This window comes from Suncus etruscus, chromosome 2, assembly GCF_024139225.1.
Source record: "Suncus etruscus isolate mSunEtr1 chromosome 2, mSunEtr1.pri.cur, whole genome shotgun sequence".
Lineage (NCBI taxonomy): Eukaryota > Metazoa > Chordata > Mammalia > Eulipotyphla > Soricidae > Suncus > Suncus etruscus.
Genome location: NC_064849.1, coordinates 156,469,620 through 156,482,467, shown reverse-complemented (window position 1 = coordinate 156,482,467; position 12,848 = coordinate 156,469,620). Strand labels below are relative to the sequence as shown.

The 12,848-nt window shown below is 36.5% G+C and overlaps 1 non-coding gene across 1 annotated transcript; it reads right to left on the bottom strand.

The window, feature by feature from the left end:
• Nucleotides 1-8,070: 8,070 nt before the first annotated feature.
• LOC126002638 (small nucleolar RNA SNORA51) lies at nucleotides 8,071-8,203 on the bottom strand. The gene has a single exon (XR_007493320.1). It is a non-coding gene; the product is annotated as a small nucleolar RNA SNORA51 (small nucleolar RNA).
• Between the last annotated feature and the right edge of the window lie 4,645 nt (nucleotides 8,204-12,848).

Sequence of the window (12,848 nt, the reverse complement as noted above, 5' to 3'; positions counted from 1 at the left end):
TGAGTTGACTTTTGTATAATGAGTGAGGTATGGGTCAATTTTCAATTTCTTACATGTGGTATTCCAGTTGTAATAACACCATTTGTTAAAGAGACTTTCTTTGTTCCATTTCAAGTACTTGGCTCTTTTGTCAAATATTAGTTGACTGTATATCTGTGCATTTATGTCTAAAAACTCTGTTCTAACCCACTGGTCTGAGGTCCTGTCTCTTTTCCAGTACCATGCTGTTTTGTGTTTTGATCACTATGGCTTTATAATATAGTTTCAAGTTAGGTAAAGAGATGCCACCCAGCTTCTTGTTTTTCAATATGTGTTTGGTTATCCTGGGTCTTTTGTGGTTCCAGATGAATTTTATGATTGATTGTTATAAGTCTTTAAAGAATAATGTCTGAATTTGATTCGGTATTGCATTAAAGCTATATAGTAGTTTGGGTAGGATAGTCATATTGACTATGATGATTCTACCTATCCATGAGCATGGGATGTTCTTCCGTTTCCTTAGATCCTCTTCTATTTCTTTCTGGAGTGTTTTGAAGTTTCCCTGGTATAGGTCCTTTACTTCCCTTGTAAGATTGATTTCCAGGTACTTTATATTTTTTGATACTATTTTAAATGGAGTTGTATTTTTGATCTCTCTCTCCTCTACTTTGTTATTTGTATAGAGAAATGCTACTGTCTTTTATGTACTGACGTTGTAGCCAGCCACTGATGTATTGGTTAATTGTTTCTAGGTCTCAGACGATGGTATTTTTCGAGGAATTTGTCGATTTCTACTAGGTTCTTTATCCTAACTGAGTATAGTTGTTTATAATATGATCTCATGATATGTTGTATTTTTGGGGTTCTGTTGTAATCTCTCTCCTTTCATTTGTGATCATACTGATTTGAGTGTTTTCCCTCTTTTTTTTTGGTGAGTTTTGCCAGTGTTTTGTCTATCTTGTTTATTTTTTCAAAAAACCAACTCCTGGTCTCACTGATTTTTTGTATTGTTTTCTTTGTTTCTATGTTATTTATTTATGCTCTGGTTTTTACTATTTCTTGCCTTCTGGATGTGGTTGGATTTCTTTGCTGTTGTAGTTCCAGTTCCTTGAGATGATCCTTTAAACTGTTGGTTTTGTCATTTTCCTGTTTCTTGACATAAACTTTTATGGCTATAAGTTTTCCCTAATTACTGCTTTTGCTGTCTCCGACAGATCTTGACAGGTTGTCTCTTCATTCTCATTTCTTTCAAGGAATCTTTTTATTTCTTCCTTGATTTGCTCTTTGATCCAGCTTTTGTTGAGCAGCATGTTGTTTAATCTCCAGTTATTAGATTTTCTCCGTTGCTTCTTCTTGTAGTCAATTTTGACCTCTGTTACATAGTGATCTGATAGGGTGCTTCTAATGATCCTTACATTTGTGGTCTTACATAGGTTAGATTTGTATCCTAGGACATGGTCTATTCTGGAGAAGGTTCCATGTGGGCTTGAGAAGAATGTGTATTCTGCTTTCTGGGATGGAAGGTCCTATATAAGTCTATTAGCTCTAGATCTTCTAATTTTTTATTTAGGGCTCTTATTTCTCTGGTGTTTATCTGTTTTGTGGATCTATCCAGTGGTGATAGTGGAGTACTGAAGTCTCCTACAATTATCACATTGCCCTTCATGTGTTTCTCCAGGCTTGCAAGCAGTTGTCTCACATATTTTGCTGGCAATACATTAGGAGCCTAAATGTTGACTAGGGTTAATATTTCTTGGTCTAGTGTTCCCCTGATCAGTACATAATGTCCCACTTTGTCCCTGATCACTTTATTGAGGTTGAATGGAATTTAGTCTGATATAAGAATGGCTGCCCCTGCTCTTTTTTTGTTTTTTTATTAGCCTGAATAATTAATTTCCATCCTTTTATTTTAAGTCTGTGTTTGTCCTGTAGTTTTAGGTGTTTCTTGCAGGCAGCGAAGTACGGTTTATGTTTTCTAACCCAGCTCTCGACTGTGTCTCTTAATGGGAGAGTTTAGTCCGTTAACATTTAGGGAGATTATTGACAGAGAGGACTGTTGTGCAGTTGTGTTGTGTAGGGTGGTTGTTGTTACAATCGGGGGTTTGGATTGTGTAATTAGTCTCTGAGTCGGTCATTTAGTATCGGTTTTGTTTGCACAAATAATGCAAGATCGTATTTGTTTGAGAATGCTTTTAGTCTGCTCTCCCACATGAATGAGAGTTTTGCTGGATATTGGATCCTAGGTTGTAAATTTTTTTCATTCAAGCATTTAAATATGTTGTTCTACTGTCTTCTTGCTTGAATTATTTTAAATGGGAGATCTGGTTTGATTCTTATGTTCCTTCCTTTGTGTTTGAGGCTTTTTTCTCCCTTATTGCTTTAAGGAGATCATCTTTCTCTTTTGTTTTGCCATTTGGATTACTATATGTCTTGGTGTTGGTTTATTAGGGTCTGTTTTGTTAGGGACTCTTTTCACTTCCTGGATTTGCTCTGAATTTTATTTCCAGAGTGTGGGAAATTTTCTGTTATTATTTTTCTGACTACTTGTTCTTTCCCTTTTCCTATTTTCACCCCTTCTGGTATACACACAGTTCTTAGGTAATTTCTCTTGTCCTTGCTTATTAGATACTGAACTTTTCCTTGTAGTGCTTTGCCTTTTATTTCCTTGCTGGTTTTTTGGTCGTTTTTTGTTGCAGTTTTCGTTCGAGTTCTTCAATGTGCTTCTCCATCTGTGTGATCATGCTCATTTGGCTTGTTAAGATATCTTTTAACTCCTTTATTTCCCTTTGTATGGAATCTCTCATATTCTTTGACAATTATTCTTTAATTTGGCTGATTTATTCCTTCATAGATTTCTTGTATTTGGTGGCTAGCGTTTCCTTCATATCTTTTATCAATTCTTGCATTTCCTTTCTCATGGCTGCATTTAGGTCTCCTTCCAATGGATCTTTGCATTTTGGTGGACTTGGAAACTTGCTAGGGTTTGTTCCGTGTCTCCAGATGTTAGGGTTCTCATTTATTTACCCATATTTCTTTGTGTTTATTGGTGTGGCTTGTAGTGCAGTTTCTTCCGAATTCAGCCTGCTTTGGGCCCCTGTGGCGTGGGGATGGGTCCCCTCCCTGAGTGTGGTTCTAGAGAGGTCTGTTGGGTGAGCTCACTGAGATTCTGCTCCCTCTGTTCTCTCTATGTGGCCTGATTTATTGCTTTTCCCTTTTGTTGCCAGCTTGTGCAGTTCCACTCCTGGCCACAATGGTGGAGGGTGCTGTTAAGCCTAGCTCCTTTGCTCCTCCCTCCCCCACCTGGGAGTCAGCTCTGCCACTTCCTTCAGTGGGTCTGGTCTATTCCCTCTCCCTATTCTTGCCATCTGGTAAGTTCCGCTCCTGGCCACAATAGTGAGGGTGCGGAACTTACCAGATGGCAAGAATAGCCCTCTGTCCTCCCTCCCCTATCTGGAAGTCAATGGAGTCCGCCCCCTCCGGGCCTCAGCTGAAGAAATTCCCTCAGCCAAACCCTGCTGGCCATGCCCTCAGCCCTTGGGGAGTCCAAGTCCACTCCGGGGCTCAGGAGGGTAGGCTGCTCTAGGTCACCCAAAGGTCCAGGTGGCAGGCCCAATCTCACCACGTCTTATGATCCTAGCCTGTCCCTGTGCTGCAGAGTGAGTCAGGTGCAGGGTTCTCCTCACCCCTCCTACACTTCACTTGGGCTTGGGGACTCTGGAGATGGCCGCTCAGGGTGTCAGCGGGATGCAGATCTCGGGCACCCACTTGGGGAGTGGGGCACTCACCTGGTCCACTCTCTGTCCAGACTTGGGAACTCTAGAGAGGGGCGCGGCGGGTGGCAGCGGGTGCGGGTCTTGGGTGCCCACATGGGGAGTAGGGCACTCACCTGGTCCACCGCATTTAGCTATTCTTAAATAAGACATTCTTGAAAAGAAAAAACAAAACTCTCCTTTATTTGAGACATATCAACACTTATTTGGCAAGCTAATAAACCATATCTGAAAATGTATAAGCTATGTCTGAAAAATGCATATGTATAGACCATATTTTAATCTAAATAGTAATCTTTTTATAAAAAAAGGTAAGTCAGAAAAATAATTATTATTTATCAGTTTTAAATAAGGAAGGCAAATAAAAGTTTTTCATGCTGTGAAAGTAAAAACTTTTTCATCGTATCAAATTAGAAAGTATTCTTTCAGAACTTAAGTTAGAAATGTAGTGAGGACCCTTTATAAGTTCAGTCAAATCTACCCTCTCATTCCCAAGTTTAGAATTATGAGTAACTAAGTATAGAACATGACTCAACAATTCTGTTTTCTCATTACTGTGAACTGTGAAAGTAAGAGGAGACTGTGGCAGAGGCCATGTTTTACATTCTCCTGTCTAAAGACCTTTAGCAAACATTTTTAAAAAGATAAATGACCTTGATGCCAAGTCCAAGATGTTTCCAAAAATGTAAACCATGTTTAGATGCAAGTCAACTTAAAGAAACTGAGTAGAGTTTGATTTTAAGATCCAGAACACTTCTGGGTAGAAATGGCTGAAATGTTCAGTATCTCTCTTTGATCTCTTCCTTAAAGAGAAGAGGGCAATGCCCTTAAACAGAAATCTGGATTTACAATTGCATTGAAAGCATGATCCTAGGGATTAGCCAGTCCATCTTTGATTTAATTGATCCCACACATCTTTGTTGGTAAACACCTATCTGTGTGCTACCCATACTGAAAATGTACTTCCACATTCCTCCTTACTATAAAACTTCTTGTAACGAAGCAAACAAGATTTCAGTGTGTATATTTGTTTGTGTGTTGTGTATTTGGGCACGAAGATGGCAAGAAGCCATGAGTCCACTATCTATTCTCAAATCAATCTTGTATTTTGAATATTGATCTCTGGTAATGAAAAAGAACTTGGATTCAGTAATAACATTGATCTTTAAGTTTTTAAAGATCCTATTACTGTTAAGATTCACCTTGATCTTTCCCTTGCTCATAGACTCAGGTCCTGATTGCTATCCTCAAATAGTGCTTTATGATTATATTAACTTTCAATTTTTTTCTTGGTAATTAATGGAGAAGTAATGGAGAAACAATGAACAGTGGTAGTAGAGAGTGAATATAATCTCCATTTTTTAACTTTTTTATCTTTGCTCCAAATGTCATTTATTGTGGTTACTGTAGAAATATCTGATATGGTAGATTCACAAGATGAAAGGTTATAAGTTCATGTTAGATATATATTAATATATTAAGTATATCAATGACTGTTTCATGTTTTATTTTATGGTATGAGCTATAAAGCAACATGAGCAGCCAAAGACATTATGATATTGTAAATATAATTTATTATCCTATATTTTAGAAATATGGTAATAAAATATTCAATTTATGGTTTTGCTATACAGTTATTACTGCTTACCACCAAGATACACTGGATTATCTATTCATATTCTAGTGGTACTTTTCTTCTCGTTTTTTATAGTAATCTGGTATCATTCAAAATGTGAAGATGACGAAATAGTTGTACTCCCATAACATTTTATATACACCGTGCACTAAAAATACTTCTAAAATTAGGTAAGGGCTTTCTTTGCACATTGTTAACTACTGTTTGATCCTCAAAACCCGTATTACTACCTAAGCATTCTGGTAGTGATCCCTGAGCACAAATCTCTGGAGTAAGTCCTGAGCACTGATGTGTGTAGATCCCCAAATTGAAATAAATGAAATCCTTCTAAACCTAGAAATAGTGCTTAAATGTTTTACCCACTAGTATTATTCTTTATAGTTTCCTTTAAAAATGAGGAATGGAATTATTAGAAATAAATATGTGTCTAGATAGGTTGGCAATGCAAAGAGGTGCAATAATATTGTTAAATGTAGATTTAATTGATTTGACTTGGAGGATGTACCTTTGCATCCTGAATTCAATATATTTAATTCAGCCATATTTATTAAAACATAAAATATCCACTATTGTTTACATAGCAACCCAAATGTTCATTCTTACTCTTTACTTCTCCTATATTATGTCATACTTGTGTATACATTTATGCTAGGTTCTAGGTTCTGCTTGAATGTGGGGAAATTATAATTCTTAGTTCTCATTCACAAGTCTTACTATCTTATTAAGATTATCCCACAGGTTTCTAGATTGTAAATATCCCTAAGAAGTAGGTATAGAACACATTTTTTTCTGAACACAAAGTCCTCAAGTTTTACTTAGAAGTTTTGTGCTTTAGATAATTCAAAGAAATACAAAAGAAGGTGTTTTATGCTTTTGGTTGGGGGGGCACAATCTACAGTACTCAGGACATATTATTGATCTGTTCTCAGTGATTAATTCTAGGGAGATCTGGGACCATTTGTCATGACTTGATTTCTAAATTTGATCAGCTCAGATTGTCTATGTGCAAGGCAAAAATCCTACCACTGTACTATTTTTGTTTTATTTCTTAAATCTATGGCTTTTTTCCATTCATAATAAATTCAAGATTTCTGTGAATATTTATGAATAAAACTAAATTTTGTTGGTAATTTTGATGATAGAATGCATACTCAAGTAGATCCGACCATAGATTTTAGGAACCTAATTAAACAAGTCATTAATTTAACTTTTAAAGAGAAAAAATATATTTTTAACAAATTGTCATTTGTTGGGCTGTGTTGTGTAAAATTACAACCCACTTGTCTTGCATAAATAAATGTCATACCATTTAAATAACTCAATACCCTTCTTGTTTAGTCTCTGAAAACTGTTTGAAGCCTGTTTTTTTTTGAGTTATTTTTATTTTAGCATCATAAGAGAGGTTGATTGTAATGTATTTGAAAAGTGATTACCCTTATTTATACAATATAAACTCTCCAGTCCTTTATGTTTGTTCATGTGATCAAGATGGAGAAATTAGATTTTAAGACCAGAAAATATTCTATTTTTTTGTTTGTTTTATTTTGAGAGCCATATCCAGCGATGCTCCAGGGTAATTCTTGGTTCTATGCTCAGAAACGACTCCTGGCAGGATTGAGGGACCATATGGGTTGTGAGGGCGAATCAAGGGTCATCTTGTGCAAGTCAAATGCCCTATACACTGTGCCACCATTCTGGTGACAACATTCTATGATATGCACAGAGTGCTTTTATTCATATATACCATTAATGGACAATGATGTTTATTATACATGTTAACTAGAGTTAATAATAGTGCAATGAATATTGACATATAAATGATTTTTGATATTTTAGTAACTAAAATTAAATGAGATAGATTTCAAGTTAATTATTCTATCCAGAATGCACAGCGAATTGTAAAACAAAGAAATAACACAAAATTAAACTTATGGTGATGGTTTTATAATTATATGCATAGGTAAAGAAATATATATATTTCTAGGATTCATAATTTAAGAACTAGACAACACAAGTAGAATAAAGCAAAGGAAGACTTTCCATTACGGTGGGAAGTCTCCTATCCCAATGAGAATGACTACCTTTAGTTTCAGCTGACGCAGCTCCCAGAACCAGGGTAGGATGCAATTACTTCTAATGCTCCTTCTGATGGTGGTGGCAATGGGACAACCAGCTAGAATAAACATTCCCATGGACTATACTTTGGACTCTTAGCCTGAATGTGGATAAAGGGTTTATGGGTCTGTCACCCTGGAGATCCCTCTCCTAAATATTGACTTACACTATTTGTTTGGGGTTTCTGATTATGCTCCACAAGATCACTTACCCAGTTTATTCAGGTTCACATAATTGCAGATAAGATTTTTGTGCTAAGGTCCCAGGATGTACCAAAAATAGGGTCAAGGATGTAGACTCTCAAGAAAGTCAAGTGTTTGACTCAAGTCCAAGAGAAAAGGAAGAAATATGAAGGCTAGAGCAAAAGGTTTTATTGTTGAACCAAAATTAAGTTTCCATTTAAGGATTACAAGGTTATATTTTTATGTAAGGTGTAAGTTTATATGTCGTCAATAATTACAAAGACCTCAATACTGCTATAAGCCACAATATGCTGCCCTAAATTTCTAGCCATAAAACAACATGATGACAAACCCTATAAATACCCCCAATCAATAGCCAATCATCTATTTTTGTCCCCTAATTCACAATACAGACTAGTCAAAGGGCCTGGGTTGAGGTGTATATGGGGTGCATTTACTGTACCTCCTCTTTCTATACAGTTAGTGTAAAGAACACAGCTTGTGGTAAGAATTGGGAGGCCTTATCTTTTCTTTTTTTTGATATATAGTTTCAGGTCTGATATCTAGGTCTTTTTCCATTTGGATTCTATCTTTGTACATGATGTTAACTGGAGTTGTAAGTTCAATTTTTTACAAGTGGCTAGCCAGTTATGACAACACCACTTATTGAAGAGGCCTTCCCTGTTCCATTTAGGATTTCTTGCACCTTTATCAAAAATTAGGTGACGGTATATCTGGGGAATATTCTCTGAGTACTCAAGTCTGTTCCACTAATCTGAGGGTCTTTATTCCAGTACCATGCTGTTTTGATAACTATTGCTTTGTAATACAGTTTAAAGTTGGGAAAGTAATACCTCCCATATTCCTTTTTCCAAGTATTGCTTTAGCTATTCGTGGCTGTTTATTGTTCCAAATGAATTTCAGAAGTGTTTGATCCACTTTGAAAAATGTCATGGATATCTTTAGAGAGATCTCATTAAATCTGTACAAAGCTTTTGGCCTATCCCCATTAGCCAATCATCTTAAGGGTTGAAACTTCCTACTTCTAGCTTTATAGAAACTGGCTTGTGACAGTTGGGCAGGATTGGTGGAGGAACAGGAAAGTCTCTACATCTTTAATCCTGAAAATTTAACAGTTGCTGGAGTACAAAGAACAACATAAAGCTCTAGAATCCAGTTTTAAAGAGAAATGGGCTATGAGGGTTATTGGCTTTCTTGTATTGGGTTAAACAGAAATACATCTCATACCTGGTGCTAATTCTTTTCAGGATAGGCTGTCATTCCTGCGAGGTTTTTGATAGTTCCCATGTCCCTCTAACTTCTACTCTCCTGGCAACTTTCTTGTTGACCTTAACATTTTCCCTAGAGATTTCACCATCTTAGAAATCATTTAAGGGGAGTGTTAGAGAAAGTCCATCTTCTATAAATTTTTTAGGCTGGCAAAGTCTGTTGAGTCTACCTGCAAAAAGGAATTAACTCTCATGCTATCTTAGCTTTTAATGGGTATATATAAAATGGATTGGTTTGGGTTTGTAGTGAGCATCTAAAAATGATTAGATCAGATTTACAGAGGAATATAATTTAAAATGATCAGGCTTCCCTAGAGTAGTAATGGTTCTCTCCTTCCTTGAGATAGAGAAGATATTAGAGAAGCAGTATAAGGTTCTCTCTTTAGAATGTTGACACAAAAGTTAAGCAACAGAAACAAAAGCATCAAAGCACTATACCTGCTTCTTGAATGTTTAGGCATCTGTATGAGGTCATACTGACAGTCTTCCTCAGAACTAGAGTAAGTTCTCTAGTGTTGTATAGGCGGTGCCTGGAGAGGAGGCATACTACTCCCAATAAATTAATTAAAAGCACATAATTACTTCCCCTACTACTCTATTCAGTATAAGCATTCCCTTGTAATGTTTGGCTTCCAACAACCTAGTCAAACTAGTGATAGATTGTAACTTTATGTTTTTTCATGACTGGTAAATCTATTAATGTACACTCAGTACAGTTAGTTACAAAAAATAGTTTTTAACCTCCACTTTCACCTTGAAATTTGACAGATGGTAGAACAATTTTGTCTTTATCCTTTGCATAAACCCAGCAAGACTGGTTAAATCTCCATTTTGGGTACCCCCATATTTAAAAGAATTTCTGGAGATTGTCTAGAACAGAGAAGGTAGTTTAGAGGTATCCCTAGGTCATCTTTTGTAGGAGTGCCCTTGTAGAAGAGAGTCTGTGCTATCCCTCTCAAGAATTGGAAGAGACTCTGATGTCTAGAATTTTTCTCAATTTGAAGAGCAGGGCACAGACTGTTGCCAGTCTTTGCAGATGTAAACATTCCTAGATAATTTCAGATTTTTCTAGACTGTTCTGCCTCTATGATCTCCATAAGGTTAGCAGAGTGCTTGTAACAGTACTGGACTTTCTGCTGTCTTTTGTTTGTTTGTGTTTTTGTTGTTGTTTTTTTTTTTTTTTTTTTTTTTAAATTGGGGGGTTATATTTGGTCTACACAGAGATATTCAGGTCTTGTTCCTGGAGGATACTCCGGGATCTCTCCTGGAAGTTCATAGTGAGATATATACAGTGCTAGAGATTGGACCAGAGTCTGTACATGCAAGGCTAGTACTTTAACCACAATTCTATCCTCTAGCACAACAATTCTTATTTTCAGTCTCACGGGGATAAAATATTTCCTAGGATTACTCAATTTTGTAAGATGACACTTTTTTTTTTTTTTTTTTTTTTTTTATTTAAACACCTTGATTACATACATGATTGTGTTTGGGTTTCAGTCATAAAAGGAACACCACCCATCACCAGTGCAACATTCCCATCACCCAAGTCCCAAATCACCCTCCTCCCCACCCAACCCCCGCCTGTACCCTAAACAGGCTCTACATTTCCCTCATACATTCTCAATATTAGGACAGTTCAAAATGTAGTTATTTCTCTAACTAAACTCATCTCTCTTTGTGGTGAGCTTCCTGAGGTGAGCTGGAACTTCCAGCTCTTTTCTCTTTTGTGTCTGAAATTTATAATTGCAAGAATGTCTTTCATTTTTCTTAAAACCCATAGATGAGTGAGACCATTCTGCGTTTTTCTCTCTCTCTCTGACTTATTTCACTCAGCATAATAGATTCTGTGTACATCCATGTATAGGAAAATTTCATGACTTCATCTCTCCTGACAGCTGCATAATATTCCATTGTGTATATGTACCACAGTTTCTTTAGCCATTCGTCTGTTGAAGGGTATCTTGGTTGTTTCCAGAGTCTTGCTATGGTAAATAGAGCTGCAATGAATATAGGTGTAAGGAAGGGGTTTTTGTATTGTATTTTTGTGTTCCTAGGGTATATTCCTAGGAGTGTTTGGTTTTTTTGGGCCACTTCCGGTGACCCTCAGGGATTCCTTCTGGCTATCCACTCAAAAATCACTCCTGGCTTGGGGCACCATATGGAACGCTGGGGGATTGAATTGCAGTTCGTCTTAGTCTAACACTCTCAAGGCACACCTTGTGCCACTGCTCTAGCCCCTTTCTTCTGCCTTTTAATTTCAGGCTCTTTCAACACTGCTTCCCAAGAAGAGGGTTCTGAGGTCCTCTAGATGAATTTTAAGAATTTCTATTTATAGAGGAGTAATCTCCACTAAAGAGAGAAAAACTTCCTGCCTTTATTTATGCAGACAAATATAAAAAATTACTACACCTATTACTCATTGCAGCACTAAGTAAACAGCAAAAAATATACTGAACATGCAAAGAAAAGAGAAAAAGAAAAAAGAAAATATTTTTCAATTTTACAGAACAAACAGAACAAAAATTATGCATATAAATTGTAAAATCAATTTTGAAAGCCTTGATGTAAGTCCAATTTTTAAGTATACTATAACATGAGTCTAGAGCATCTATGCTCTTATCTATAGAATTATTTATGTAAAACATTAGATTATTTCTAATTTAGAGGCATAATAATAAGAATGAAGTTCCCTCTACAGTTTCTTTCCTTATATACATCCTCAAACTTTCTGCATATTCCTATATTAAAATGTAACTTTCCTTCATTCTAATTTGCAACCACTTGTTACACTTTCACAGAATTCCCTTTCTTTTTTTCCCAACATTCATGAATCCATTAACTTTCTTGCATAAAACAAAAATCTCTGCTCCTTTTTCTATTTTTTTCTTCTTTCTTGATCCTCCGAAGGGCAGTCCTGTCATCACGTACACCAGCTCAGAGAACTAAACAGAGCCATTCTTGGCCTGTGCTCTGACCTCTACTTGTGCCTATTCCTGTATGCGTCTCCTAAACACGCTCCACAGCTTTCAAATAAAAAAATACTATAATTTGGAAACAAATTACTAGGCATTCTTTCACCTAGCAGTACCAAATTATCTTTTATGGTACTTATTAAAGAACTTTAAACCAGTTGCATAGACTTCCCATTTGGGGGTATTGGCAATCAAATATCATTACATTTAGATAGCATTTACTAAGATAAACATGATTCATTGAGACTTTTACACTTAAAGCTATCTTTAGAAAAACATTGCCTTTGATACCTGGTGACAGAAGTGACATAAAATTGAGTTACCTTAACTATATCATGTGTGCCCATGGACTGGGCAGACTAATTAACAGTATAATTAAAAAAGTCAATCACAGTAATTTGCAAAATCCTTCACCTAATTCCTCATTCTTAGAAACTTCTAAAGTTCTTCTCTAATTGAAAGTTAAAGTGGCCCATTTTATCCTCAATCAGGTATCTGCAGTTCACTCATTAGCAGACATACAATAAATAACAATTACATAATTTAGTATAAACCACTTACAAATACAGCTGCCCAATTGGACATTCTTTTGAAAGATTCCTTAGCCTCTACTCTGGAAGATTTTAACTCCTTGTCTGAGTTTCCGAAATATTCAAATGCCCCCCCCCACTTTTTTTTTGCTTTTTGGGCCACACCTGGGGACACTCAGGGGTTACTCCTGGCTATCCACTCAGAAATCATTCCTGGCTCAGGGGACCATGTGGGATGCTGGGGATCAAACCAAGGTCTGTCCTGGATCAGCCACATGCAAGGCAAATACCCTACTGCTGTGCTATCGCTCTGACCTTTCAATGCCCAATGATTTAATAGTTTCTTTTTACCACCCAGGTAACCCCTTCTTT